Here is a 10,906-nt window from a genome sequence, read left to right on the forward strand (position 1 = left end):
TAAAACAAGGAGGCATGTCATATTGTTCAAACATTATTTTTCTTATTATTATTCTTCTCCTTCTTCTGCAGATTATCTGCCTCCAATCTGTCTCTAGCATCCTCTTTTGTCACTGCTCCCTCTGCATGCCCTCCTTCACTACATCCATGAATTTTCACTGGAGTCTTCCCATTTTCCTCCTGCCTGCCAGCTCCTTCTTCAACATCCTGTGCCCAGTGTATCCACTTTTCCCTCCTCTGCACATGTCCAAATCATCTCAGCTTTGCCTCTCTAATTTTGTCTCGAAACTGCTCAGCCTGAGCTGTCCCTCTGATAAACGCATTTTTTAATCCCACAAACTCCCAACGACCATCTTACCGCCACTCCGCCACCTCCAGCTCGGCCTCCTGTCTTTTTTCTTAGTGCCACCATCTCCAAACCATACAACAATCAGCCAATGTTATGATGGGTTAAAAAAAAAGTTTGTTTATTTTCCCAGGAAGTGAGCAGCAAGGCTGAGATGGTTTGGACACTTGTTTTGCTATACCCCTTTTACTGTGAACCAGAAATATACAGTGATGTACTTTTTTCAACGGTTTGTTGGAAATAACATAAAAGCTGCTAGTTTGGCTGAAATGTCCAATTTATTCTTTAATTATTATGCAATAGAAATATGTGGAAGGGCTCAAACTGAGACAAAGTAAAGGCTGAGGGGGGGAAGGCTAAGTGAGAGAGGGGTGATCCGAAAAGATGGAGAAAGAAAGTTCGGAGACAAGAATCAGGGAAGAGAGGAAGATGAGGCCTATGCTTCCTCGTCTCCACAGCTGATGCTACTCTCAGCCAGAGGGTTTAAAAAAAACACACACACACACACACACAAACATACTGTATTAGCCTGTTCGCCACACATATACACATATGCGCACAAACGCACGCAGGTGGGACAAAGGAGTGTAGTGTGCCAATTTGTTGTGCCCTTGGTCCCCTCTCAGGAGGCTCACAGGCAGGCATCCAGCCATGCCAAGACTGGCACTAGTCCCGCAAACACACACATAAACCTTCGCGGTTACTACACTGTGGCTGCAGGCACTGCTGTATCAGGGTTTTGTATGTGTGTTTGCCCATGTGTGTATTTGTGCCTTTGTGTCTGTTTGCCTCTGCTTCTCTCCATTTTCATACACTGCAAGAGTCAAATGCTGAAGAATTGGGAGCATGTGAAAGACACCGCAGCCCTTTTCACACACATGGAAGATGCAACTGACTTGCTTCAAATAACTGCACGAGGTTGTGGTTCACACTTAAGTCTCTCTCTTAAGATAAAGAAGTTGTTTTTCTTCTTCTTCTTCTTCTTCTTCTTCTTCTTCTTCTTCTTCTTCTTCTGCACACAGTGAAAGCAATACCAAAGAGCAGCGGGTTGAAAATTCGTCTTCATTCTGTCACTTCCTGCCTCGTGCACAAACAAAAAAGTCTCCAGGAGTTCATCAGTACTGATAGGAAACAGAGAGGTTGGTGGACACATGAAGTTACAGGAACTACTGAATATGAAATGATCCTCAAACATCAACTTTTTCTATTGGCATCTGACATATGAAGCTCACACCGCTCACAAGCCAGTGTATTACCTCTGCTCATGAAATGAAATTAATTAAGATTAAACTTTTAATGCCCACAAGTAGCTAAAGTAAACCTGTAAAAGTATGACGTGCATGGCCTAACAAGTGAGCTAAAAACACGTCAAGCCTGTAATTGTTGGTTAATTAGCTCATTTCACTATGTTATAATTCACATCCACAGCTTGTCCTTCATAACAGGGCCATAACAGGTTCCAGGGGAATAACAGCTGGCAGCTATTTTCTCCACGTTCGGCTTCAGCTCCACACTTTTACTCTTCAGGGACACTTCAACCTCCAAGGACTTTGTCTGCTGATCCAACAAGACCGTTTTTGCTGTTCAAATATTATTTCTGAAACAAAACCACGAGTCCTGATCCGCCATTCTGTTCGCTCTCACGCTGCTAATGTCATTGTCGCTGTCCTCTGGGCCAATTATGCAGTGTGTATTGTCTGATTGGACCGCATATTGTTTCAGCAATCAGTACCACCGTGTGACTGTATGTGTAAGGGATTATCTGTATGTGTATAATTTAGTGTCTGACACGATAAGTATCTGTGCAGTGGAGGATGGAGAGGATAGCAGAGATAGGAAGATAATACAGAAAGAAAGAAAGACCTGACTCCTGTCTTTCCTGTCTTTTCAGGGGCCCGGTCTGACTCTAATCAGGGAGGCGCAGGACTGACTGCACTCAATTATTCACTCATTAGTCAGCAAGCAGTAGACACCGCTGAAGGCTCCCTGCGTGCTTATGTGCGCATCTATCTCTTTGTCCTTTTTCATTGGCCGGTCATTTTTTGAACCTATTACATTTTCAGGCTTTTATTTGCAAAGCGTTGTTTTCCAGCTTGGACTTGAGCAGTGCGGTATCTCGGGAATCTCTGTGATTTTAAATGTCAACATTGCAAAAGACATTAGATGGCACAATCTGATGGCTCTAAACCTTATAAAAAACACACATTGTTCCCTTTTTACACACAGGACTGGGAGACTGCCAAAAATCAAGTCCTATTTGTCTGTTTGCTTTTTCTGTTTGCTTTTTCTTTGACACCATCACTACCATTCAGGGGAATATAGCTAGACAGTATTGCCCTCAGCAAGGACTGGATTGGCAACTCAGACAAAATCGATGTCTATAACGCACTGAGCTGTAAGGGAGCAAACTATCATGGAAAAATTCTGTTGGTCATAATGGCTGGCTAAATTGCCTGTCTACGTTGGCTCCAAATGTTGTCTGGGTGCCACAGCCTTGACTTACCGCCTGTGGAAATAGTTGCTATTAAGTTGGCTCCCCATTAGAGGCCACTACTCATTTCACTGGCATGGTTTACTGAACCCCACAGAATTCAGTGGGTAGATGGACAGAAAGGGTCTAGATGTGTCTGGGCCCTCTGAGGAACACCCTCTTCAATTATAGCCCTCGATTCTGTTATTTTACCAGCTGTGATAGTGAAGCTGGTGTTATTTACACCCCACGAGTCTGTCTTTGTGTGTGTGTACGTATCAAACTATGGTTTTGACGATACCTACTGTGGCAGGAGTTACCGCGAAGGCAGTTTTGAGTACTTTGCAGTCACTCAATCATGCAAGTGTCAGTTATGAAACTTTGTCAGTGTGTGGTTAAGGTCAGCACAATGGTTTGCTTTGAAGATTAGCTTGATCCACCCCGATATCAAGTGAAGTCTGCTGGAAATATGGAGTTCGAGGGGCATTTGTTCCTTCCCACATTCCTTCCCTGTCCTACAGTCTTTATCATTCTTTTAGTATTTGTAACTCCCCACATTAAAACCCTTAATCTGGTGTGAAAGTGCAGTTTGCGCAGGTGAGTCTGGTAGCCCTGTATTTATATGTCTATGGCTATAAGTATAGCTATGAAGTGCTAAGCATTAGGATAGGATAGAACGTTAGGAAGATAAACCATAAACAAAGCTAAAACAAAAAGCTAGTGATTTATTTTCTTCAGTTTCTGTTGAGAGCATTGTTGATGTATGTTTAGCAGCTTCTGTACATGTGCAGACAGCTGTGTCCACATACTTCCTTTTTTGCTTCTTAGTGAAAAGATCTTTAAAAAACTGAAATGGGGGGGGGGGGGGGGGGGGGGGGGGGTTAGGAAAAAAATACTGAGAACAGTCATCTACAGTCATCTAGGCTGAGTGGGCTAAAATGCCCTACTTTAAAATAATTTTCTCCAATTTGATTTTTAAATATGTAAATGGCCTGTACTGTATTTGTATAGCACTTTACACAACATTCAGTCATTCACACACACTAGTGATGGCAAGCTACATTGGAGCCACAGCCACCCTGGGGCGCACTGACGGAGGCGAGGCTGCCGGACACTGGCACCACCAGTAGGCAATGGGTGAAGTGCCTTGCCCAAGGACACAACGACTGAGACTGTCCGAGCCGGGACTCGAACCGGCAACCTTCCGATTACAAGACGAAATGCCAACTCTTGAGCCACGATCACCCCATGTGCCCATGTGTCCATATGTAAAGGATAAACCTCTATCTGTAAGAGGTTTTATCCCCAAATAACACCGGTCTTTGCTCTACAGCTGAAAAGTTATTGGCCAAAGTCAGCTTGAAACTTGTTCGAGACCTACAGCTGACAGGTGCAAGATCAGGTGTCGGTGTAGCCCTCACATCCAGTTCAAATCTGACAGCAACTTTTCACTGACACTGCACTTTTCTACCACAGCTAGACACATGCCAAATGATACAAACTTCTCTATTGTTCCAGCTCAGGTGTTGCTTTTCACTCATGGTGCATGTTTGTATGTCAGGTTTTCAGTCACTCTGGTGATGTTTTTCCTGTACTGACACAAATATATATGCGCATTACAAGATTTAAATAATAATCAACTGTACAGACCTTTTATAAAATGCCTGTAGAATCGATTCTAACAGAATGGAAGAAGAGTGCATGACGAAATCAAAAGAGGATGTGAGGAGACAAATTAACAAAAAAAATCTGACCCTTTGAGTCCACACAGGGAAGAAATCGGGGGATACATTTGTCCCCTTGGAGGGAAAAGTCACTTTCTGCCAGGATGGGAATGTTTCCATACACTTAATCATGTGATGAGTCTAAAAACGATGAAAAAAAAAACCCGATAAAAGCTGATATGTTGAAAAAGTCCACCACCATCTTCAAAACAATAAACGAGGGCATATCTTCTGCTGGAATGGTCTTCCATTTCTCCAGCAGAGACTTAAAGATTCAACACACTGAGAATTTGCTGCAGGCTTCTGGAGGAAAAGACACTTTTTCCCCTTTAATTTGTCACTTGTTCAATGCTGTATACACAGATAAAGAACATGCACACCAATGCTCACACTGAAAACCTTCACCTCTATCCAAACACAAAGACACGCTTTCTTCCCTCAGCTATGCGCTTTAAAACACCTGTGTATTTGTGTGCATGTGTGTGTGAGAGTGTGTGTGTGTGTGTGTGTGTATGTATGTGACTGTTAGTGTGCAGAGGCAATAGGGAGGTCATGTCAAGCCCGACGGCAGTTCATTAAAATGTATGTGTTATGGGGAATATGTGTGCGTGTGTCTGCATGTGTGTGTTACTACTCTGTTCACATAACTGTTTACATAATTGATGAATATGATAATGACACAAGCTGGCACTGTGCTCATACGGGCATTTGTGTGCACACTCAGATGTAGGGCTATGTGCGCGTGCGTATATATGTGAGTGTGTGTGTGCGTGCATTTGTGTATAAGATGTTCAGGGCTAAGGCAGACAACGCCCCAATAGCATCACATGCCCCATCATCTTGGCACTGACAGTTTGACCATTGACAGCACTTTGTTTTGTTGGCAGAGAGACGGGGAGACAGACAGACAGGTAGACAGACACGCTGACAGCATATGGTGCAAGACAGGAGACCTGTGGACCCATGTGGTAGTTAGAAAAACACTTCCTCCCGAACTCTCTCTCTCTTTTGCTCTCTCTCTCTCGCCTTCCCTTGGCATATGTTGTGTGTGGTTGGCCGTGCGCCACATGCCGATCCGATGCCCTCGGCACTGCCGGGGCTCCGTGCCACCTGTGCCACTCTCTCCCACAGCAGCTCTCCAGCTCCCCGTACACACACTCGCACGCATAGATACACACATGCACACCAAAACACTAGCTCTCAGTTTGCACCTGTGTCCGTGGGGGAGAGTTTTAGACAGGGAATCACAGACATCATATTGTCCTCTTAGTGAGTTCACTGGCCTATCTGATGGTTTATTTGATACAAAGTTGCCTTAAAAGATCCCAGATGACACAGATTTTCATACTTAATGCTCGTGCTGCCTGCTCTTTGGAGTTTTTTTCATTGTTTCTTACATTTTAAAGCTTTGCGAATTCATTCATATTTATCTTTGTCTTCACTATACAAATGCAAAAAATGCATGCTTAAAAAGTTTGATATATAAAATATAAATGTAATTTTTGATATTTATGCAATATCATATTATAAACAATATTCCAGCCAAGACTTTATTAGAAATTTTTAGCTAGTGTTAGTTAGCAACAGCTACTATTTAGTGTAATATGTCACAAGGCTAAGGGGCATAGCAATATATAGTAATAATAGTATAAAGTAAATAGAGCTTGTATGAATGTATGAATCATATTATGAAATGTGCATTTCAGTACTGTGAATATGCGCTTTGTACTGCAGCCAAGATTGTTTGCAACAATCTGTTATGAATTCATATTACTTTATTTCTGAGGCTCTTATACCACCTCTGTAAGAAATACTATCTGCTTATTTAATATAAAACCATCTACACAAAGTATGCAGGCCAAGAGAGAACATATCATCATTTTCCTTTGATTGGCAAAAGTTAAGCAAACTAACTGCTTCATAACCCTACATGTTGTGTGCTGTTATATTCGGTGTGGCACGTGTTTCTGTGTGCATATGTGTAACTGTACGCGCTGTGAATGATGGTCCATGCTTGGTTAGTTCCAATGCATTTATGAATAAATCAGTGATTCCCCTGAAAAACACAGCTAACATCAGTTTTTGACAGCTGTGGAAATCAGCAGATGTGGGCTGGTGTTTCAGGGTGGATCGGCCATTGTGCCAGTTCATGTGCCAATCCAGATGTGCTGCCAACAGTACAGTGAGGCAGGGCTGTTGGATTATTGAGGATTTACTGCACACATATGCACAGTTACGCACGCACAAGCACACACATGGTGATGGGTTGAAGTATAACGCTAGTTCAGGTCAAGTTTGTCGACTTTTACAAAATAAATATGACTGGAAATTTTGCTAAATTAAATTTCAGGAGTTTGTTTGGGAATTAGGACGATGCTAAAGGATTTTAATGTGCGATTCTCTTTGTGTGGGCGTGTCTGTGTATACGGACGCATGGACGAGTATCCCACATGCTGCGGGGAACTAAATCTGTTTATACATTTACATCACTTCCTTTCCCTGTCCAAACAATGAGGAGTTATGGTTAAGGTTATAGGCTCCAGGAAATAAATGTAAGCCAACATAATGTTCTCTGAAATTATGGAAACACAACTATTCTTGTGTGTGTGCGTGTGTGTGTCAGAGAACTAGAAAGATAAATAAATGGAAAGAAGGAGATAAAACAACAAGGCTTCAGGTTATGTGGAAACTGGGCAGCTAAACAGAAAGAGGAACAAAAAGACTGTTATCTACAAGCGATGCAGTCTGTGAGACACGCACACACTCACATGTACACAGCGTTACTCCAGGCTACACTTTTGTTCAATCACTGTGTTGTCACACAGCAGTCATGTATTGGTTCTCCGGTGCAAACGTGATTCATCCGGCCACCCTCGAGCATCCACACAAAGTGCGAGGATACAAAACACGGTTATTAGCATCTACCTCATCTTCACTGTGAACAACACATGATCTTAGGTGCCATTTAGTCATCATCTGTCAACCCCATGCTGTAAGCAGTGAATGTTCCAGACAAATCTGAGCTAATCCCTAAATATAAGGTCATCTACCCCAGCTGACCCCCACACACAGACACATATATCTAGCAAGGTTAGCTAGTTAGGCAGGGAAGTAGCACACCTGACCCCACTCTGTTGTTTCCCAGGCTGTGCAGTGCCAAGACTAAAGGTTACCTTTTTACATACGCTTAATCACACATGCACACACACACACACACACTTCCTCACTCTCGGATTTACTCAGAATTGAACAAACTGGTTTGGCTAGGCTAGCACTAACACACCTGACGCACACAGGCACACTGAAACACACTCAGGTGTCTGTGAAATATTCTCAGTTGGCTCGAGGAATCTGTGGAGAGTCCACCGGATCAGCTGTTAGGTGAGGAGACTGAATGTAAGATGGACTTGAGCCAGGCTGAGTGAGAGCCGAAAGGTAAACAAGTTAGTAATGATTTAAAATGGCCACACACAAAAAAAAAAAGACCTTCTACGTTAATTTGGCGTTGTTGTAACTTTACCAGTTATTTTCTAACTTCTGACATGTGCTGCCAACTGTGGGTACATAGTAAAAATACATAAAATACATGGTAACTTTGTAGTAGTGAAAATATGTTATGTTATCTGGATGATGCCATATAAAACTTGTCTGCTTTATCAATATGTAAAAACTAAAATAAAGGACTATTATTGAATACATTTAGGAAAATCTTACTTAGATCTTCATCCTTTAGAGAAACTATAGTAGCTTCTCTAAAATAAAAACAAACTGAGTCTATATGAAGCTTAGTAGATATCTAAAGACTGTCACATTAAACATATGAGAACTACCACTCACTAAACTCCATTGTGTGTTTTTCTATCAAGGTTTGCTTTCCCTTACATTATGTGTTTGTCTCTTCGGGATGATTATCATGCTGTAAAACGAAGCTGTTGCCAGTCAGATGCTGTCCAGATGTTATTACATGGTTCATTCTATTCAATTCAATTCAATTTTATTTATATAGCGCCAAATCACAACAAAAGTCGCCTCAAGGCGCTTCATAGATACAGAGAAAAACCCAACAATCATATGACCCCCTATGAGCAAGCATTTTGGCGACAGTGGGAAGGAAAAACTCCCTTTTAACAGGAAGAAACCTCCGGCAGAACCAGGCTCAGGGAGGGGCGGCCATCTGCTGCGACCGGTTGGGGTGAGAGAAGGAAGACAGGATAAAAGACATGCTGTGGAAGAGAGACAGAGGTTAATAACAGATATGATTCGATGCAGAGAGGTCTGTTAATACATAGTGAGCGAGAAAGGTGACTGGAAAGGAAAAACTCAATGCATCATGGGAATCCCCCGGCAGCCTACATCTATTGCAGCATAACTAAGGGAGGATTCAGGGTCACCTGGTCCAGCCCTAACTATATGCTTTAGCAAAAAGGAAAGTTTTAAGCCTAATCTTAAAAGTAGAGATAGTGTCTGTCTCCCGAATCCAAACTGGAAGCTGGTTCCACAGAAGAGGGGCCTGAAAACTGAAGGCTCTCCCTCCCATTCTACTTTTAAATACTCTAGGAACAACAAGTAGGCCTGCAGAGCGGGAGCGAAGTGCTCTAATAGGGTGATATGGTACTACAAGGTCATTAAGATAAGATGGGGCCTGATTATTTAAGACCTTGTATGTGAGGAGCAGGATTTTGAATTCAATTCATCAATGGTACTTCTCCAACACCACTCCCTGAAATGTAGTAGCCTGTCAATTCTTTTGTCTTCCACTTGTCCAATTTCCTTAAAAGTTTTCAAAAACCCACTGGACACCATGCTCTTTGAGAATCTGCAAAAATGCTATTTTATGTCTGAAAAACTATATTATCGTTGGAATTTTTCATAGGTTGAACAAACTACTGTGAACAAATTTAAAGCCTGCTAGTAACTAGTAAGTGCTTAAAGATAAAAAAAAAAAATTTAAAAAGTAATTTAATTAAAATAAGGCCTTTTCTACGATGTCTGCATAGACAACACTGGTTATCTCTTCACTCTGGTGCTTTTATATTTGAATGATTCACAGGTCAGTCTCAAGTGGTCCAAACAAGGTTCCCATAAAAAAGATCAGGTACAGGGACTGGACTGAGTGAAAAGGTATCCAAAGACCAAAGAAAAACTTTGAAAGACATTCAAAGTTTGAAGAACTATTACTCAAGTTTATTTTTTATTTTTTTTAATTACAAGAAAGTCTGGCTCAATGGAAGTACAATAAAAAAAGAGACTCAAGACTTTTGCACAGTACTCAGATTTTCTCATGGGTGACAAAGTGTTATAAGCTATTAGTTGATAAAGACAAATAATCATATTATAAAAAGTGCAACTGGCAATAAAAATGTAATTTAACTTACTAAGACCCAAACTCTTCCACGGCTTGCATTTTTAATTTCTCTTTGATATTTGGGCTGATTGGGTCCTGATGAATGTAAAAACAAAGAATTACCAGTTTGTTTGTTTTTACCTAATTTTTGTTTCTAAGAAAAATGAGAGCCACATATAAGGATATTCATTTAAAATTTTGATAGAACAGCAGCAGGATAATGTCCTCATAGGTGGATATCAGGCCCTTGTAGAGCAAAATTGAGTATTTTGGTCTAAATAACCCAAAATGTGATGTCCAAATATGTGGACGCCAGGTCCTAGGAGGTTAACTTTACTTACTCAACCACAGTATAAAAATGATTTTTTTTTTTTTTAATGGAGCGGATTTCTAGAAAAAGAAGCATATTCTAATGCACTTTGAATAACAGACAGGTATTGTGTTGTGGCTCAGTTGTACATTGTATTTGCCACAAAGCCATAAATCATATCAGTGTGTGAATAAACTCCCACACTATTCAAAAGAGTACATTTCTAATATTGCAAACAGATGGCACACTCGCAGTTTGTTGAATTACCTGTAATTACATTGTTTAGATTACCGCCATTTTTTTTCGACTGATGTTTAATTTCACAGTTGTTTGTACACATTTCCCATGCCTGCAGGCTGTGGTTTGTGTGCTGTGTATTATTTACAGTTCATGTTCTGGACAATAGCAAATTTCTGCATTTAGCTCTGATTTGTACAGAGCGTGGCTTTGTTTGTTTGCACAACACGCATTTACCTCAAGAAATTCAGTTTGAATACAGACGAGACGTCTGAAAGCAAGGAAGTTGAACAGTTGAAGGTTTTTTTTATCCTCACCTGTGCTTTTCCGACATGTCAAAATGTCCTCTGTGAAAAACGTTTACTGAGTAACAGAACATCTCTGGATGACTGTCCTATTTTTCTTATTCTAGCTTTCATTCTCTTTTTTTTCTGTGCTATTTTGCTAACTTTGCTAACTTTAAAGTACAGTAGAGA

Source organism: Neolamprologus brichardi, chromosome 11 (genome assembly GCF_056152115.1).
Source record: "Neolamprologus brichardi isolate AB-2024 chromosome 11, ASM5615211v1, whole genome shotgun sequence".
NCBI classification, from domain to species: Eukaryota; Metazoa; Chordata; class Actinopteri; order Cichliformes; family Cichlidae; genus Neolamprologus; species Neolamprologus brichardi.